Genomic DNA, 21,439 nt, shown 5'->3' with positions numbered 1-21,439 from the left:
CCATTTTACATACGATTTCCGAATGTAAATGACTAACCAAACGTTGGTTATTCACCTGTGGTAGGCTTATCCGATCAATGTCATCTGTAGTAATTGACCTTAGCTGAGGAATGAGTCGAAAGATGTCCAAGCTTTCAAGCTGATTTAACCACTTAGTGCCATTCATACAGGCATCTGACACCCATTCCATATCATATCATATAATATCAAAATCTTTGTTTGGTGGCACTCAACATGATCACTCCCAACCTCTTTTGCTTGTAACGGGGAAACATCTCTAGCTACCCTCCCAACAAAATAGAAAGTATCTGCCTGAGCATTTGGATCTGAGTGAAACAATTGGCCTGTTATTGTATTAGTGGCTTGCACCAAAACCTGTTGCTCTCCTCTTCCAAGAGCTCTGTCTAACTTGCCAACAACACCATAAGAGCTATTTTGGTGGTGAGTTTACCAGATGATTTAATCTTTGTTTGTTTGGTGTGAGGATGGTCATTGGGTACCAAAGAGGGAGCTGATCCTGACGCATCATCCCAGTGTGGTACAATTCCCCCGGCCTATTGCAGCTTCTAGGCTCAGGGAATCATTCACTATCTGTACCCCTGTAAAACCTACCCATAGTCACAGTAGTTGATGCAGGTATCCCCTTAACCGCGGTTGGAGAGGAATAACTAACCACTAAGATGTCCTTATCCCCACCGAAGGGCACCCTGCTGGTTACACATAGACTGGGAGCTCATCTCTGTACTTGGACCTGCCTCATTGTCCAGATCGCAAATACCCTAATCCCAGGGCAGTCAATTGGCGCCTTTAAGGTTGGCATTCTGCCCTTTCATTTTGATTAATATTTTTTTACTCTAACTTATTGTTTTCTTGCTGTTTTCCTTCCTTTTTTTTATCAAGCACTATAATGTCAAAAGGGTCTGAGATGTTTTCCTCAGGGGCAGGAACATCACCCAACGTGGAAGGAGCATGCTTTGACATAATTGAGGAAGAAATATGGGCAGCTGCTTCAACCAAAGTGAAAGGACTGTTAGAAGACAATGGGCAATCTATGTCTCCCACATCCTGAGTACCAGACTCCTCCATTGGCAAACTACATATGGGGACACCACAATCTTGAAGTACATCTAAAGATCAGGACACCCTTTAGACAGGAGATCATAGATAAGGAACACCTTCTGTTCTAACCTAGTTAGCTTTTGGACATTCCCTAAAGAAATCATTTTAATATTCCCTATTTCCTCGTTGGCTGACACTCCACCCTCAGCAAACACTTTCAAAAACTTAATACCATTTGAGCGATTGTCAAATGCAGACTGCTGCCCTGTAAGAGCACCCACCATTTTATCTTGGGCATCATCCAGCGTCTTAAGAGCAAGGTTCAGGCTGATGTGTAAGTTTGCCAACAATGCCAGAAGTTATATCCTGTTTGCATGAGGTTGGTAACCCCTGCACACAGGGCTGGAATTCCGTACTGATGTTATGCAAGTCCCTCCTGCTTAGTTTGTTGTTCAATGTAGCAGTACCGGTACTAATATCATTGTAGCCTGCACCACCATTCAAACTCGTGAGCTGCAACACTTGTGAGGTGTCTCTGTTAGTGTACTCCTGACACCACCTACAAACAGGCGTTTTAGCTGCATCTGCAGCTCCAATGGACAATGGGCATGCAGAAAAATCAGTAACTGAACAAGCGTTTTCACCTGGGGTTGACCCTCTTAGAGCCAATAACAATCTCAGGGAACTGATCAACCCTTGAATCCTTCAATAGAAAAGGACCCTGATGCACACCAACCGTTGGTAGTGTGTGGGCAACATCATCCCCCAGGCCCATAAAACCTGATTGTTTCCCCTTTTCTTGTAAACACGCCAGATCTTCATGGATTAATGCCAACTCCATGTCTGTAATGTCTCTGAGCAACCTCTTACTTGCAGAAGAAAGAATGTGAAAAGAGTAATCCGGGAGTCAACCATTTCAATCGCGATCAGCCCCTCGCAATCCACTGTCATAGATAAAGATTAAATAGGCAAAGCAGGGAGTGAGGCAGAAGTGGGTAGGTGGTCAACACTGTCCCTCCATTTCCATCACCGAAGACAAAAACTGCAAAGTTCCTGGAGGGTGAAGGAGGTAGTGAGCCCTGGAGAGCCCCTGGAATTGTGGCACTGAAACTGCAATCTTCAGGATGAGTAATATTGACTGTTGGCATCCTCTTTTCCGTGGGGTGTACATGCGACTTTAGAGTCTTAGAGGCATGAAACCTAACTGCCTTGTTAGAGGACATTATCGAGGGAGCTGAAGACCATTCTTGCCTACTGGACATGCACCTTTCGCTTGTCTCTGTGATTTGCAACGAAATATGAGATAAGTCGCTCTTTGAAAGAAAAAAAGAGGAAAGAGGGGAAAGCCCCTCCCTGCTCGTGTCATCCCCCTCTGAGCATGTCCCTGTCAGCCCTTGTTTGTCCTTAAGCGAACCCGTGGGGACATGGTCTCAGTCCAGTCTACTAAGTACCAGCCCCTTACCGGTAATTGAAATTGGTATATTTGCAGGGACAGTAGACACCAAAATAAATAAAATAAAGTCACAAAAAGTAACACAGACCCAAGAGCAACACCTGGCCTTGCCCCGGCCACAACCCGCTTACCTCTAGTGTGATAGTTTCCACGGGCAGGGCAGACCTGAGCACAATGTTGGAGTTCAACACAATGGACGTGGCCTAGCGTATCGTAGCTGGCATTTCGCGGGTTGGACGCCTTCAGGCTACAGGAGACAGCAGATGGGATCTGGAGGGGGGGTCAGTCAGATGGTCCCAGAAGGCAAACTTGACTGGCAGTGACTCCAAACCCCAAGACACCCACCAAACACCTCCAAACACTTGGCATCCACTTCGCTGAGGCAAGGGGTTATGTGGGAAATCTCATGAAAGACACAGGGCCTGATTCACATTTTCTAATTGTGTAATCCCATAGGAAAACCTTCTGTGACTCAGGCCCACAGTATCAGGTAAAACAAAACTCCGACCAGCAGCGCCCACCAACCTCTTACAACAGGAATATTCTTTCCTCCAGTCACCTTCAAACACTTGGCATCCACTTCCTTAGCCTTCACCTTCTATAAAACCTCCTTTTGTAAAATGTATTTTCTACATTGGGTTCCCCTATCATCTTCTAGCAAATGGCACACAAATATTCTGCTCCTTCCGTCCAGATCCTTTTGAACCCATCACTGCATGCCTCTCTTCTGTCCATCAATGGATGGTCCTTTGATTTAAAATAGTGAACTTATCCAGGACTAAAGTAATGTGCCTCATGGTTGCAATGATCCCCCACGCCCCCATTCTCCTCTCATCCATCATAATTTGTCCTGACATTTTCTCCCCTTCCGTAAGGCTTACAACCTTTTTGACCTTTTTACAGCAATCTCAAACTCCATCACTTCATTGCTTTTATTTCTACTGGGGCTAGGATTAACCCGTCTAACATTTTTAAAAATATGCCCTTTCATCACCTACCCCTTTACCAACTACCTCAAACAGATGCTGGTTCAGACCCTCCTGGACTACTTTGCCAGACTTCTCCCCGGCCTCCCTGCTATTCCCTTTTCCCACTTTACAAAATACTCAACGTATCCACCCTCAATCTCTTTAATCTTTCCAGCTCATCTCTCACTTCACTTAACTGCCCCCCCACCGCTTGCCAGTCACCTGTCTATGCTAAACAATACATTTTTGCAATTCCTTATACTCATATATAATTGTCTTAATGGACTTGCACTTGCTTATCTGTCTCCTGATATCCTCTGCCATATGCTCTCAGATCTGGTGCCCTTCCCAATCTCATTATTCCCTGGCCAACATGCACATTTTCCTACATTTGCTCCTTCTCCCTCCCTGCCCCACACTGATGGAATGCCGTCGCTCCACTAAAATGTGCTACTTTAAGTCCCCACTCAAGCTTCATCTCATGAGAGGCACAGGCGAAATAACAAACAACCACATTTCTTCCCTTCCGTGATTCCTCTAGTCTGTTCCCTTTGACAATAGTGACGTGAGTACATCCTGTCCCTAACACTACTTGCTGTTGTATATCATGTCTCAACATATCATAATCTATGTTCTATTGTACGCCACCAACTGGTTTTTGTTTCCCCATATCTTCCTAATGTACCTCACCTGGTCAGGGATTGCCCCGATTCTATATTCATGCTCAATACGTGTCTCTGGTCAAATTAATCATTCATTCAATTCTTGAATACAAATACAAATATATCATGTTAGGCAGTTTATAGAGTAAATTGTCACTGTCAAAGTTGCCTTCTAGTGCTAGCTACCTCACAAAACCTGTAAACTCTAATGTCATTGTATGAGGGTACCAGGCCCCCTTCCCCCCCTCACACTGAGTACAGATAACATGATAGGCTGATCAATGGTTCCAGTATTGCAAAAATCAGAATGATAGTGCTGTTTGAAGGTAAATAGTGCATGTGAGTGACATATTTCTTTTGGGGGGTCAGAATGAATATGTAAACATATATTCTGGAAACTATATAGAAAATGAGTTACGCTCAAAAGTAAATAACGACTCACTGGGGGTCATTACGACCCAGGCGCGAATTGCGCCAACTTTACCACCATGGTGTAAACTAAGTTTACACCATGGTGGATGGCGGATTTACCGCCCCATTCCAAGGTGAGTGGGGCGGTAAATCCCCATTTCCCATTTTCCCTTCCCCATTCCCATTTTTGCCCCATAAGGCATAATGGGAGTGGGGAAGGCGCTAATTACGCCACCGTAAATTCCAGTGGCGTAATTAGTCATGGCAGGTTAGCGCCATGGATTTTAAGTGGTTAGGCCTGACTTTGTTGACTAGAGTGAGGTTGATTGAGTCCAGGTGAGTGCTGATGTGGATAGTGCAGTTGGATATTGCTACTCCAGTGATGAGGTCTTGCCACAGTGTTTTGACAAGCCTCTTTTTGGAGGAGCAACACTGTGCCTATGAGGTTTTGGGTTACCCATTGCAAGTGGGAAGTGTTTGATGAACTTCCTAATGCCAGCCAGTAACAAGATCAATCACTAGCAAGAAGACATCAGTTCCCCCTGCAGAGCAAAGAAATGTTTTAAACATGCCTGCCTTCACAAATTCTCGAAGACTATTCACCTGTTGATGTAAAGCTATTTTATTTTGCGAGACAACATAATGTTGTGAGATTGTTATTTTGGGTTTTGTATTCGGGAGCATTTGACAAGATGCATAGATTGCAAGTGGTCGCAGCCTTTGTATGGGTTGTTTATTCGGAAGGAACAGAAAATAAATCTGCCACTCTTACCGGAAAATAGTGGAATCACTATCTATTATACATTGGTGACACGAAGGTGCTCTGACCGTTATAGTGCAAAAACAGAGGCAAGTCTTTTTCAAGTTTCTGGATGGCAGTAAGGTGGATGACTGCCCATTGTTCAAACTGAAATATTGGGATCCCAATTGTGAGAATGTTATGTTTCTGTGTCGACGATTCCTAGCTTGAATTCTGGGCCTTGTGCAGTGATTTGTGATCCAATGAGGAGCCTGATTTCTCAGGTTGATTTTCAGGTTTATTTGTCAAGTTCATTCAGCTAATCAGAGCTGTAGAATTTCTGAAAGGTAATCCATCCCTCCAAATACAAGTCTACTTTTGGGTTTTGTTAAGGGGTAAGTGAAGGACTACAAAGGACACACTCAGAGAGTATTTGAAGTGTTCTTGGACAGTTGGTGTATCAACTTTTTCTGTAAAGTTGTTTTGTAGGCAATATACAAAACATTTCATTATGAAGGTCAGTAGAGCATTTCTGATATAAATATGTAGTATCATGACAAGAGGAAGAACATTAGATTCTGTGAAGTCCTATTACAGATGATGAGGAAAATAATAGCTGCCTTCTACTGTCGGAATAGAAACAATATTATGCCTCCTATTGTAATACTTGTATGTGTATTGGCCTACGCCACGTTTTCTAAACAAAATGTGCGAACAAACTCCACGGCAAGGTCTTGACCTTAGAGAAACCAATGTAAGCCGCCATCTTGGATTGAGCCGCCATTTTAGGTTCTCTTGTTATGTAGAAGTCACCCTGAACATCAAAATGGAAGCCAAATGACATTCTGAGTAAGATTGTGGCTGTTGTGACCTCCGTACAACTGAATAATTAATATGCCTGCAGGCCACTTGTCGGGGTCGCGAACAGAGACCTTGTCCTACCATTGACCTGAAGTGGGAGAATGGAAGAACAGGCTCCCGCCCTTCCCCTCCTGCGCTTGGCCTAGAGGATCACGGCCTAGACACCCGCCACGAGAGGAGTTTGCCTATCTACCAGACGACCAAATACCCTGGTACAGGAACATACGGATGTGCCCACCAACCTGCCCAGCAGCCCGCCCTGCCCATGCCGACACCTGCGGCATGGATCAACTCAACTAAACCTACACGTCGTTAGAGATGCCATGACGACCTAGCCAACGGTCAGCACACCTGTGCAAACATGCACACCGGACACTCCCACACCAATCCACACGAAGAACATACTCAGTGCTATGACGTAGGCGACAGACATACCCACGGACGTGCATCTTTATTATTTTCCACATAGGCTCTCAAAATGCAGAAACGCAAGACGCATAATGAACTTATCTAAAAAGACATGCTCACGCTTCTTCTAAGAACCATGTACCATAATGAAGAATATAACGGAGACACGATACTGGGCATAGAGCAATATGATACCGTAACCTAAAGCGCTCTGCATCAAACGGTTCCACCTATGCACCAGGCCCAAGTAGGCCGCAAGCAAAAGCTTCCATGAACATTGAATGAGCAAGAGCTCGGTTGCTGACCCTGCAGAATGAGCCCGGCGAAAGCACACAGCCAAGGGCACGATGTTGCAATCTCGCACGCCGCAAGCCGACGCCAAGGTCGCACCTGCAAGATAAACCAGGCACACAGTGGGAAAAACAATATTAATTGTGCTGAATTCTGCCTCAAACACGGTCCCACCTCTCGTGACAAAGCCAAACCTGACAGGATGCCAAGCCCAGGAGGAAGGAGAAGCCTGAATCCCACGTTTCAAGACACAGGCAGATACAATTAAAAGACTCATTGGACATCTGCAGCAGTGGGAGTAGTCGACCTCCCAACATATGAATAAATCCTCACATTGTTTACACCTACCCATAGTAAAACATTGTTGCAAATGAAAGGTGCACCGCGAGCTGGGAACAGCGATAGTCCCAGACTGGGAGGCTCGCGAGCGGACCAATCAGAACATGGGGCTCTTATCACTGACGCCATTAACATTGACCAATCCTCAGAGGTCTTCATGTAACAATTTTCATGTATCAAATTGAAGGGACAGCCCAAGTATATCACCTGACTAACCCTCAACCACTAACACCGTTCTCTATATGTATGCTATACTAACCCTACCACTCGAGTAACCAATCCAGAGTGGAAATAGGTTTTTTGCTAAACTTTCTAAGGTGACGCAAGTAGCGCGTCATACTAAGGTAAAAAGGGCCTGCGAGCCCCACGATTGTGTGTGTGTCAGGACGGACGCGTACGATCCTTGACCCATCTCTGCCGTTTTGTCTAATAAACAGCAGAATCACCTTGCTTCTTGCGTGTGTCTCATACTCTATCTCTTTTGGGATATACGGGAGGAGTTGGGGCCTCCCTGCCCGAAGGTCTACGGATGGCCCGGCCGACCCCGGCAGAATTTCCCCCCGACAAGTTGGAGGCACTGCTGAGATCTGTTTAAGATCTGCTTTTTTATGTTTTTATTTTTCCAGGTACTCCCGTTGCGAGGAGGCCCGGCGGCGTGGCCCCCTCTGCCGTTGCCCCCTTCTGAGGACTACGGGACCATCGCGGAACTGCGAGACGACCGGACAGCGCAATCCGGATATTGGCCTTCGGGAGCCGGTTGAGAAGTATCCCGCCCGCGGTTGGCGAGTGTCCAGACGTGGTCCAGACGAGGGGAGGTGGCGAGCCGCTTGGAGGGGTGCACGCAGTCGAGCGGCCCTGCATCAAGAGAACTTGGTGAGCATGCCACGCACAATAAGCAATGTGAAATTGTGAGGGAGGGGGGAGGAATTAAATACGGGAGGTGGGAGGTGTTGCACAGTTGCGCGGCGAAGGTTTGACAATTTAGTGTTGGCAATGAAATGAATGGTAGCCGAACGAGTGCGAGAGCAGTCGGCTACGTTACGTGAGAGAGGGAGGTGGAGCACGAAAACATCACGTGCGGCCGCTCGTAGACACTGATTGGCCTAGGTCGCGACTACGTGTAAGGGTGTGTGTGTGTGGTTTCCTATGAGTTGGCATTTATTGATCAATGAGTAGATGAGGATCCCTATTGTTCGAGCAAGAAACTCGATAGGTAGATGACGTTTCCCTGTAGGCGGTAGCTAGTTAGTTGCCCAATACGGAAGATAATTGGCTGGTTAAGCCCTCCTGTCGAGGGGCGTATCACACGCGAGGCGACGCAGCGAGCGCAGTCCGATTATATTATTGATTACCTTGTTCCAGGAGTGACAGGAAGACAGCTGTGAGGTTAACGGGGGTAGATTGCAAGTGTTTTTTGGACTTAAAGAATATATGAAGAACTTACCAGTAGTTCGAAGAGATTGGTGACGTCACCAGTAGGGCTTTCATAGGATATCCCGAGCACAAGGCATCTTTCTTTCTGAGAGTGGTGGGGAAGAGAACTGTGGTAAGGGAGTGGAAACGGAGATAAACGGTAATGAGTTGATCGGGGAAAGGCGAAACGGGGGACGTGGCTGCGCACGGAGAACGCCGGCCACGGTAAGTGTAGAAGAAGGAGGAGGAGCAAATGAAAATAGGACGACTGTATAAGAACGTCACAAGGGGTACGCAGCCGCAGGGGGCTACATGCGCCTTGGCCGCAGGGGGCCGTAAGGGTGTTGTGTAAAGGAAGAAAGAAAGAAGAAAATATACAAATGTAAATACTATATTTTAATAATTTTCCTTAGCGGACTATCGCAAGTCCCCAAATTTACGGGGCCAGGTAAAGGTATAAGGCTGTGTATTGTAAGTGTTAGTAAGATAATAGCTACCAAATAGGGGAAGGATAATAAGTGAAGCGCTACTATGTCATACGGGACAGGATTGGGAGGGTGGGGGAACACCCTCACTACCCCACTGCAACACATATGTACAACACTGTCACCCCATAGGGAGAAACTGATCAAGTATAGCATAGAATGGACACAGGGGACGGACAACAAAATGATAACACCATGGCCGCCTAATGGTAGCTTCGATCCATATACCCAACATTCACTATTAAACCATCTGCATAATACATACAAAGGGAAGAAGTTGACACACCACGTGGAGGTGTTTAACTTATGGAGGATGTTCCAAGGGTCCCGACCAGGACCAAATGGAATGTTCACTGTGGGGGAAATACCGGAAGAAAAAGAGATTAAGGAGGAAGGAGAGAATGGGGAAAAGGGGAGTGAAGACCCAAAGAACACGGGGAACAGACAAGAGGGAGGAGAAAAGAATAATAACTCAAAAGAAAATTAAATAAAAAAGGAACAGAGCAACGATATACCCCTAGCAAAGGTAGTGAAAACAGAGGGAGGGGGGTTGTACCCTTTAAGAGAATTAGGAGAAATAGAAAGAGGACAGTTAAGGGCGGCTGAGGGGTACTCGAACCCGGCCTACAGCCCGCCACCATATGTGGCTCATAGGAAGATGCCAGCAGGGGAGGGGAGGACTGGAGAAGAACAAACTGTGGAAATAGGGCATGATGAGTGGCTAGCTGCGCAGATACTATTAAAATTACGAGGTTCATTAACAGGAGATGAGAAGGAGGTAGTAAGGAAAACAGACGAGGATAATACCAGGGAGAGTGGAATGAGAGGGGAAGAGCTGTTACGACAAAAGGAAGAGATTTTGTAAGAACGACTATCAGAGTTAAGGGATGAGCAGAATGAACTGATCAAACAGCTCGAGAGGGAGGAAAGAGAGAGAGCGAGGGAAAGGAAAGAAGGTAAGAACGAATTGGAAAAAATAAGGGAACGAACTGAGGAGCAAAGGAGAGAAGCTGAAAGGGTAAAAGCAGCATCAGAAAGGGTATCAAGAGCAGTACTACGAGAGAGGAAAAAGGAAGAAGAAGAGAAAGAAAAAGAAATGGCAATGTGGAAGAAGAGATTACTATCAGAAACGACTAGGAAATACAAAGAAGGGAGGGTGATAGGGAGTATATTAGAAAGGGAGAGGGTGAGATGGGAAAGGAAGAAAGAGGATGAAAGGATATTGGAAAAGATGAGTAGTGAAGTAATGGAGGAATTAAAAAGGAAAAGGGAGGAAATTGGTAGAGAGATGGAGGAGAGAAATGAAGGGGAAAGAGAAGATAGGAGAGGGGAGAGTGAAGTAAGGGGGTATGTATATAGAGATACAGAAGTAGCAACAACATCAGCGCAAAGGGGAGCGGTTGGTAAAGGAGAAAAAGGGAGAACCGGACCTTATAGACTTAAAAACAGTAACAATCAAGGGGAAAATGACAGAGTGGGGGCTGCCATTTACAAATGACTTTTGTAGTGAGGAAGAAGAAGGAATGGAGAAGGAAGGAAGAAACAGTGAAAGGGAAAGCCTAGATAAACTATACACTACCCGGACCAATACAGACTCACCATGATCCGTAGGAGAAAGGATGAACTGGAGAGAAGTGAGGAGGAAGAGCAAGGAATAGCGGAAAGACAGACACATGAAGCCACACCGTCACCATCACACCCTCTCCCATCCCACCCTACATGCTCAACCACCTCACGCTCACTACGTACAACCAAACTCGCGCCCTTCACAAACGAACTGACACCCTATGCAGGTAGGCTTAGAGACCTCCCTAGACGCCGGCAGGAAGGACGAATACACACGCCCACATTAAATACAGGAAATGATGGAAGAAGGGGAAAAGATGGAGAAGAAAGAGTTACGAGCAGAGGAAATACGGACGAAATTGATGATGTAGGAGAGAGGGAAGAAGAGGAGGGGTGTGAGGACTCGATTTTATGGAACCCAAGGGGTAAAACGAGACACAACTTAATGCCACTTCTGGAGAGGGGAGGGGTTAGACCACAATACGTCCCTTGGAAGCATACAGACAAAGAAAATATAAAGTGCAGGCTCCCATCATTAAGTGGAGGTGCGGGTAAATGGATATATGAAATGGAAAAACACACCGCAGGACAGAAACTGGCAGTGGGAGATGTAAAGGGCCTTCTAATATCGATATTAGGGGATGCAGCGGATGACATTTGGAAGAGAGCGGGATTCACTGAGGTAACAATAGCAAACACATCGCACGATGGGGCACCATTCGCAAACTGCAGACATGCACTATGGCAGGCACTGAGGGTACAGTACCCAGACACATCAGACATAGGAGCAATTACCTCACGCAAGATGCGTGAGAACGAAGATCCTGTTGATTATATCCAGGAATTCCAAGAGAAGTGGCGCATGGAAACTAGAGAACAATGGGACAAAACACAAGCAATATTCTATCATATACTAGTACAAGGGCTCCCAGAAGGAGTTCAGAAACAACTGAAGAAAGTAGTGGGAATGGAAGCAAAAGCATGGCCAGAAATACAACTGACAATAGTGCATCATTGCAGGACATGGCAAGGAAAAATGAAACAAAAGGAAGAGGACAGGAAAACGGAAGAGGCTAAACTAGTACAGAAAAAACTTACTAAATACACAATGGAAGGGGCACTAATAACTACACTTACAACAATGACCCAAAGCCCCACACAAGTAGTGGCTGCACAAGATCCCTCCCAAATACCACCCTCACAGACTATAACACAACAGGTGCCGCCACTCCAACCATACACGACCAACATGGTAGGAGGATACTCAATGCCAGGAGCTGGGTATTATAATTACAACAGGGGAAGAGGAGGAATTATGAGAGGGAGAGGATACGGATATAACACACAACAGCAGGTGGGAGGACTTAGAAATTCGTACCCCACCGGCCAACCAGTATACCAGGACAACACAGGAAGCTTTCAATGGCAGAGTAGGGAACCACCGGTGTGTTGGAGTTGTGGATTAGTAGGGCACATGTCACGCACGTGTAGAGTAAGACCAGGAACACCATCATGGAGCGAACAGGGACAACCAAGGCCCACACAGGAACAGCAGGGCATACAGCAACAGCAGACGTTGCAACAGGGAAATGAACAGCAACAACTAATAACACAACAACAGCCACAGACATATTCACTGCCACAACAACAGGTAGCGATAACACAACAACCCCAAGCACAACAAACACAACTGGGTAGGGTGACGGTCCTGGGACACAACCCTTACACAGGAAATGGTCAATCGTTGTACCCTCAATAGGACAGCCCACAGACGGCCTTGGTGTGTCCCATCCTGTCAGTAACACCTAATAGTGCGGAGGAACCACGCATAGAGGTAACGATAGGTGACAAAAAATTACCATTCCTTGTTGACACCGGGGCAACCCGGTCTTGCATAAGGGAAGGTAAATTTAAGATGTCGGGCGAAGCCATGAACACCCAAGGATTCTCTGGGGCTAGAGGGTTGGTTCCCTTTACCGATAACATTCCCTTATCTATAGGAGATTATGACATGTCAGTCCCACTTTTATATTATAGTGCCTCACCTGTAAATATACTGGGGAGAGACATCATGAACAGGTTGAATATGACGATCTCCTTTACGGAGGACGGCATAATTTGCTCTACTCCAGGAATTAACATGCTCACAGCACGACAGATTATGCAAGCATACTGCGGACAGACAGCGATTAGGGCTGAGCCAGTAGATGGCGAACTATTCCAGTACGGGACAGACATGGCATTTGCATGGATGCCAGGGATAGAGGGAAAGATCTGGAAGAGGCCAGCAGCCTATTTGTTCAGACCAGAAACACCAGCCAATGAACCAGAAGGAAAGGTGGTTCCAGTGGACATTGAGAGCATTATAGCAACAGCTGATTACATTGTGGCACATGCCCAAGACAGAGAAGGAAGAGCATGGAGGGCAGTGATAGCACTAGCAGAAGGATGTAGACTCACCCAGGTGTCAGATGAGGAGCTGTTCTCAGAAGAAAAGGAGGAAGGTGAAATGGTGTTTATGATGAGTGTGGAAATATGGCTAAGAGTGGCGTACAAACAAGTGGCACAGAAAATTGCAATGGCACTTGAGGCACCCGCATCCACCCCAGTTCCCTTCTTCGAGGAGGATATGACAAAAGTACCCACATCATTATGGACTACTGGCCCCTATGACGTGGGGTGCATAAAACGTATAGGGGGAGTAAGGATAAAATTGAAAAAAGGTGCAATACTCCCCAGAGTGAAACAGTACCCACTATCAAAAGAGGCAGATGAGGGCATATATGAAACCATAACGGCCCTTATAAATAATGGCATATTGGTCCCCTCAGAATCACCATGTAACACGGCTGTATACCCAGTGCGCAAGGCTAGAGGGGGGTCTTGGCGCTTCATACAGGATCTCAGGCCCTTGAACAACATAGTAGAAGCAGAATACCCCATAGACGCAAACCCGGCAACAATATTGTGTGGCATTCCAGCAGAAGCATCACGATTTACAGTGATCGACCTTAAAAATGCTTTTTTCTCAATACCATTGCACCCAGACTCACAAGATCTGACAAGCTTTACTTACAGAAACACAAAGTGGAAACACACCAGATTGCCACAAGGGTACTGCGAATCACCCTCAATCTTCAACAGAGTAATACAGATGGATTTGGGTAACATTGAAGTGGAAAGCACAGTGTTGCAGTATGTCGACGACATAATAATTTGCAGTACAAACGAAAGAACATGCAGAGAGGACTCATTAAAGATGCTAGCAATATTGGCTGAAAAAGGTTACAAGGTAGACATGGAAAAGTTACAGTACTGTCAAGAACAGCTACTTTACATTGGTCAGCTCATATCCCAACATGGAAGAAAGATTGCACCACAAAGAGCACAGGCCATTTCAAAAACGCCAGTGCCACAAACAGTGAGGAAACTGCAGCAGTTCCTGGGTCTGTGCAACTACTGTAGAGCATGGGTATTTGATTACAGCTCATACATAGGACCCCTGCTTGAGGCGTTAAAGGAAGCTAATAAAGGGGAGAAAAAGTTGGGGTGGACAATGGAAATGAAAGAGGCTTTTGATGAACTGAAAGATGCGATATCAACTGCTCCGGTAATGGCAACCCCAGACTATGAGCGACAATTCTTTATATTTTCACATTGCGACTCAGCAGTAATGAAAGCAGTGTTGGCTCAAAAAACAAGCATGGGCTACAAACCAGTAGCATTTTACAGCAGCCACTTAGATCCTGCGATGTTAGGTCATTTCCCTTGCGAACAAGGTCTCGCCGCAGCTGCTTTTGCGGTAGAGAAAGCATCAGCAATCACCATGGGGTGCCCAACTACACTGTTTGTGGAACATGCACTATTTGCAATATTGAATAAACCTAAGTCCACCTTAACCACGCAAAGGGCATCAGGTTATGAGATCATCTTATCCAGAGCTGAACTATCAATTGTTAGATGTAGCACGGTCAACCCTGCAAGATTCCTAGCAGAAGTAATTGAGGAAGGAGATTATGCACACGATTGTACGCAAATCACTGAAATGTACTCATGTACTAGAAAGATTGAAGAGAACGCACTAGAGGGAGGTGAGCTCCTGTTCATTGATGGGTCATCAACTATCGACCAAAGGGATGGTATAAGGAGGACTGGGGCAGCAGTGGTAAAAATGATGGAGGTACCGGTGTGTGTGGCAATGAAATGTGTACAACTACCACAGCATTATTCCGCTCAAGCAGCAGAATTAATTGCACTAATCTTGGCGTTGAAGGAAAGCTTTGACAAACGAGTGACCATATATTCCGACAGCGCATATGTTACGTCCACTGTCCACTCAGGCTGTCGAAATGGAGAAGAAGAGGGTTTAGGAGAGCTGATGGCACTCCAGTGCAACATGCCCTCCTATTGGCTGAACTAATTGAAGCAATAAATGACCCCCAAGAATTAGCTTTGGTCAAATGCACCGCACACACCAATGGTGAAGACCACATTGCAAAAGGGAATGCAGCAGCAGACACACATGCGAAATATGCTGCATATTTTGGTGAGATATGGAACCCCCCAGAGTCAAAGAGAGGGAGAGGGAGGGGAATGGCTAAGGAGATGTTGATAAGAGAAGGGTACACCCATCTCCCAGCCACACAGATAATGGAGCTACAAGCGGCTGCACCAATGGCAGAAAAAGAAATATGGGTAAAAAGAGGATGCACAATGTCACCAACTGACGCACTATGGCGCCAGGGTGACACTGGAAAGATTGTAATACCACTGGCACTATTGAACACCGCCCTGAGCCAACTACACCACCCAGCCCACACAGGCAAGGAAGTAATTGCAGCACGAATTAGGGAAGACTGGTTCTGCCCCGAGTTAAATTCTCATGTGTCAAATTTTATCAGCAATTGTCTCACATGTCAACAGTTTACGGCCGGTCACACTCTGAAGGTGATAAGAGGTACTATACCCCGGCCAGAGGGACCCTTCCGACATCTCCATATTGACTATGTTGATATGATCAACGTATGTCAAGGAAATAGGTATATGATTGTAGTAGTATGCCCATTCTCGAGGTGGATTGAAGCAGGGCCCTGTTCATACCCAGATGCATTCAGAGCAGCTAAATTCCTAGTGAGGGAGGTCTTCCCCAGGTGGGGAGTGTGCGAGGTACTACGGTCAGATAATGGCCCAGATTTCGCAAACGAAATGTTCCAGCACATCACATCCTTACTGAACATCAAGCATAAATTTGCATGTGCATACCACTCACAGGCCAACGGTATATGTGAACGCCTGAATGGCCTATTAAAGGAGGCAATTGTAAAAATACAGCAAACAACAAAGAAGAGTTGGTTGTATTGCCTTCCACTAGCCCTATTTGAGCTAAGGAATAGACCAGGTTCCGACCACCACCTCACCCCTCACGAGGTGGTTACCGGACGTCAAATGCGCCTTCCCCTAACGCCAACATCAAGAGCATTTACCGACCACGAGAGTACTGCAAATGTCCTTGGTGATGAAATGTACCAATATGTGTCTTCTTTGATTACTAGTGTAGTGTTTGTGTCTCAACAGCTCGAGCGCACGCGGGGCGGGTCTAAATGCGAATCAACAAGAAGACCCGGATAAAGAATTGGAAAAGGAAAGACTGTGCAAAGTTGCTAAAGGTGACCACGTACTACTTCGCAATTTCAACAGAAAGTGGAACAGCCCACGCTTCACTGGCCCCCATCTGGTAGAGGAGGTATCAACGAGAGCAGCAAAGCTACAGGACAAACGTGCCTGGAACCACCTACACGACGTAAAGATCTACAAACTCCAGACCCGCCCCAGCGCCACCGACAGGGCCACTGGAAGAACAACAACAGCGTCACCAACGGAGGAAGAGACTTCTACCACAACTAACGGCCTAAGTGTCCCCATACCCTGCCACCCCTCAGATAATCCAGCGGCAACTACTAGAAAAGAAAGGGGTGATCCCCATACCGCCCACCCCATGGTTACACGATTAAAGAGTAAAGAGAATTCCGCCAGTTGAGCCTCAAACCCTCTGCCCATTGACCCCCTACCCACTGCAGTAATAAATGAACTGAAGGACATTGTCTTGCACATATACACATGTAAACACCTGAATGTTCTCTTTCTTTTCTCTCGCACATGCAGGTACAGCGTATTATTGTACTACTAAGAAAGTAGATAACTAACAAATTCACTGCCCAGGAGTAGATGGTACCCTCAGACGATAATTACCCGGAAGAATTGTCACACTAATTTGTATATGAAATAAAAAGGCCAACGTACCTGAAAAGAAGGAGGGTACGTGTCTACTACACAGCATTCCTCTTGGCCATAGAACATTCAATGCCCCACCTCCAACCATACTTGCCTGCCCTAAGAGATAGATCGTTTAGATTGGCGTGGGAACAGCTCTTCGCCTGGGCACTGAATGACTACTTGATAGGGAGAGCTTAAAAACGACAACTAACACTAATAACAAGCATATTAAGAATTTTCAGGGGGGCAACTGTAACGTCGCAAGAATAAGCTGCCGGACTGCAGCAAGGTAAGAGCAAAATGCCGGTGAAATTAGCATCTGTAATAAAATTGATAGGTATTTTAATGACCACCGGGTTCTTGGCTGCCTCTGTATGGCAGTACAGCTATGCTATCAATATTATTGCTGTACCCAAACATAATACATCCCCACCCCCAGCTGCAACAGGTGTTACGTCAGGTGGTACTAGTAAAATCCCACACAAGGAAAATAGAGTTAAACGCAGCACATACTCAGATAATAAAGGTATTGACAACTACATGCAAGATTCAGCACACATCTCAAACAACATATGGTACCAACACATGACCCACATAGGTAAGCAGACAACAGAAGACAGCTGCTACGTTTGCTCATTAATCCCATACGCCATGAGCGCTTCTCGAACATTTGTTGCCACGGAGATAGATGAAAAAATAGCACGATGTATAATATACCTGGCACTGTTCCAGACGAAAGGAAGATTTCAAGGGACAGTGGTGCAACTGGTGTGGAAAACACGAGATACATATCCATATGAAAACAACTTCCTCAAGACTTATTTGAGTTACCACAAGAGCAGTTTACATGCTGAAGGATTCAGATACATAACAAGTGGTCCTGAAAAAGGAGAAACAAAGAAAGTAACACTACAGTACCTACCATGTGATTGGTACGCCACTGAAGTCCCTGGTAAAAACGGATGTTGAGAAAGACCACTGGTGATAATAACAGGGAAGGTGTACATGAACAACAAATGGGACATAGGAGTGGTTGGCAGCAACATGGTAACAAGAGAAAATATTTCAACTATTGATGGACACAACCATAGATGTTGGATGACTTGGGTCAAGTACGTACCCATGCTCACGTGGATGGAGAAGGATGAAGACCCAATAACAATACTGCCGCTAACTGCGCCTAAGGTATGCTACCAACATAAAGGGGAGGTGGACGTAGGATACAACACCAACTGTGCAAGCGTGATGGAGTTACCTGAGGGGGGAGCAGGAACAGCAGTAGTAATGGACCATTACTGGGCCTGTGGAGAAAAAGCATACCACACACTGCCCCCTCTGTGGAATGGTATATGCACAATGGTGCACGTTAATGTACCATCACTAGTGGTACCCCAGAAACATGTCAATGTGGCGAACTTCCCCAAAATGGATGAAGGGAACAAGAGGAAGAAGAGATCTGTACAACCTCAGAAGGGGCCAGAGAGCAAAACCAACGGCAATAATACTGTCCTGAATAGAAAGAAAAGACAAGGAGAACCTCTGAAAGGAAATTACCTATGGGGAAGGTCGGAAACAGCACTCACTTCAATTCCACCAGACCACAGACTATTCAGCAGAGCAGCAATGTTCTTCTCCTCAATAATACATCCAGGACTACAGGCTTACGCAAACGCAAAATGGCTCCAGATAACTCGATGGGAACTAATGATGACTATTAATTCTACGGTAAATGGATTCAACGCAATAAAAGAGGAACTGCGAGCTGTGAGGATGGTAGCACTTCAGAACAGATATGTACTGGACCTCCTCACAGCAATGGAAGGAGGAGTTTGCGCTAAGATAGGACAATCATGCTGTACATTCATCCCTGCCAACGATGCTGACAATGGTACACTGACAGAAGCAGTTTTACAATTGGCCCAGATGCACTCAAAAATGATGGATGAAAGTAAAGGTGTGAAAAAGGATGAGAGCTGGTTTTCAATATTATGGTCATGGATGCCATCTTGGCTGTCAGATGGACTGAAGATTATAGTTGGATGTACTATTTTGGCTGGAGCTACACTGATCATAATAAGATTTTGGAAGGCCCGGAAGGCACGCACCACAGACGAGATGATCGAAATGGTTGGTATGCACCTCTTGATACCAACAGATGACGGCCAACACACAGGCACAATCATAAAAGAGAGAGAGAAGTTGCGCAACCAGATCATCACCAAACACCTGGACCCACCATCTGTGAAGCTCGAAAACCCAAGAAACCCAAGGAGCTACATAGGGAAATGGGTATGCTGCACTCCTGGAGGAACCTGTGCATATATGTATTGGTCATTTGAAGACCATGTTAACCACTATGGACATTTGGGAGGAATAACTAAAATATGGAGAGTGAGAGGAGATAAAGAAAAGGATATGTTTGTGGTCGACAAGTCGACCAGAGGGGGGACTGAAGTGGGAGAATGGAAGAACAGGCTCCCGCCCTTCCCCTCCCGCGCTTGGCCTAGAGGATCACGGCCTAGACACCCGCCACAAGAGGAGTTTGCCTATCTACCAGACGACCAAATACCCTGGTACAGGAACATACGGATGTGCCCACCAACCTGCCCAGCAGCCCGCCCTGCCCATGCCGACACCTGCGGCATGGATCAACTCGACTAAACCTACACGTCGTTAGAGATGCCATGACGACCTAGCCAACGGTCAGCACACCTGTGCAAACATGCACACCGGACACTCCCACACCAATCCACACAAAGAACATACTCAGTGCTATGACGTAGGTGACAGACATACCCACGGATGTGCATCTTTATTATTTTCCACATAGGCTCTCAAAATGCAGAAACGCAAGACGCATAATGAACTTATCTAAAAAGGCTTGCTCACGCTTCTTCTAAGAACCATGTACCATAATGAAGAATATAACGGAGACACGATACTGGGGATAGAGCAATATGATACCGTAACCTAAAGCGCTCTGCATCAAACGGTTCCACCTATGAACCAGGCCCAATTAGGCCGCAAGCAAAAGCTTCCATGAACGTTGAATGAGCAAGAGCTCGGTTGCTGACCCCGCAGAATGAGCCCGGCGAAAGCACACAGCCAAGGGCACGATGTTGCAATCTCGCACGCCGCAAGCCGACGCCAAGGTCGCACCTGCAAGATAAACCAGGCATACAGTGGGAAAAACAATATTAATTGTGCTGAATTCTGCCTCAAACATGGTCCCACCTCACGTGACAAAGCCAAACCTGACAGGATGCCAAGCCCAGGAGGAAGGAGACGCCTGAATCCCACGTTTCAAGACACAGGCAGATAGAATTAAAAGACTCATTGGACATCTGCAGCAGTGGGAGTAGTCGACCTCCCAACATATGAATAAATCCTCACATTGTTTACACCTACCCATAGTAAAACATTGTTGCAAATGACAGGTGCACCGCGAGCTGGGAACAGCGATAGTCCCAGACTGGGAGGCTCGCGAGCGGACCAATCAGAACATGGGGCTCTTATCACTGACGCCATTAACATTGACCAATCCTCAGAGATCTTCATGTAACAATTTTCATGTATCAAATTGAAGGGACAGCCCAAGTATATCACCTGACTAACCCTCAACCACTAATGAGGCAATAGACTAGATAAGAAACCTAGTCACACAACCGCTCTCCGTTTGTACCCTAACTGGGTAATTTTGTTTGAAAAAACAGTTCTAAATGGTGTTGATATTATTCATAAGAAATAAGTTCCAAGACTTTACTTTTGTAATGTATATATTCCTTTTATGAAAAGAATCAAAAGAAAAATCACTAATCAAATCTTAGTGAGGGCGCAGCTGACATATTTCGTTATAAGAGTCGACTTAAGATGCCAATGCATTTCGGAGTATAAGCTCCTTCATCAGGGCAAGTCTGTGTTGTTAGAAAACAGTAACATTAACAAAAACATATATAAATGTATGCAAAACAATATGATCAAACAAATACACAACAAAATACAAAGCACATAAATAAATAATGGTTACATACCCCAATGGGAGAATTCGAGTCAAAGAGTAATATGTAAAAAACAATAGAAAAAATAGAGATCAGTACACAAATCATGGTGGCAACTATTCAATTATTATCATGTGCTCAAAAGGAAAGGAATTTACCTTGCTATAAAAAATGGAGTCAGGCGCGCTGAAAAAGTAAAGAGCAATTTCTGACGTATTTTTCACAAGGAAAACGATCGGGTGCTGGAGAGTATCCAGTATACGTTCTGTAAAACAAAACCAACTTTAGTGGGTGCAGTTAAGGGAGATAAGTAGACGAAGTGGATCAAGCCACAAGAAGTTTGGTTACCAAGGTTCACAGAATGGTGTCGGCGGTGAACGCAGCGAGCAGTAGTGCATCGCTGACTGAAACCGTTGGTATGGAAACGGTGAATAAAATAAACACGTGACCGCAACTCGCTAGGAAACCCCGCGCAATGCGGCATGCAATTCAAGAGGCAGCAAACTGCCGTTA

Source organism: Ambystoma mexicanum, chromosome 10 (assembly GCF_040938575.1).
Source record: "Ambystoma mexicanum isolate Mex_15411 chromosome 10, UKY_AmexF1_1, whole genome shotgun sequence".
Taxonomy (NCBI): Eukaryota; Metazoa; Chordata; class Amphibia; order Caudata; family Ambystomatidae; genus Ambystoma; species Ambystoma mexicanum.
The sequence above is the reverse complement of the archived record's forward strand: the minus strand, read 5'-3'. Positions refer to the sequence as shown.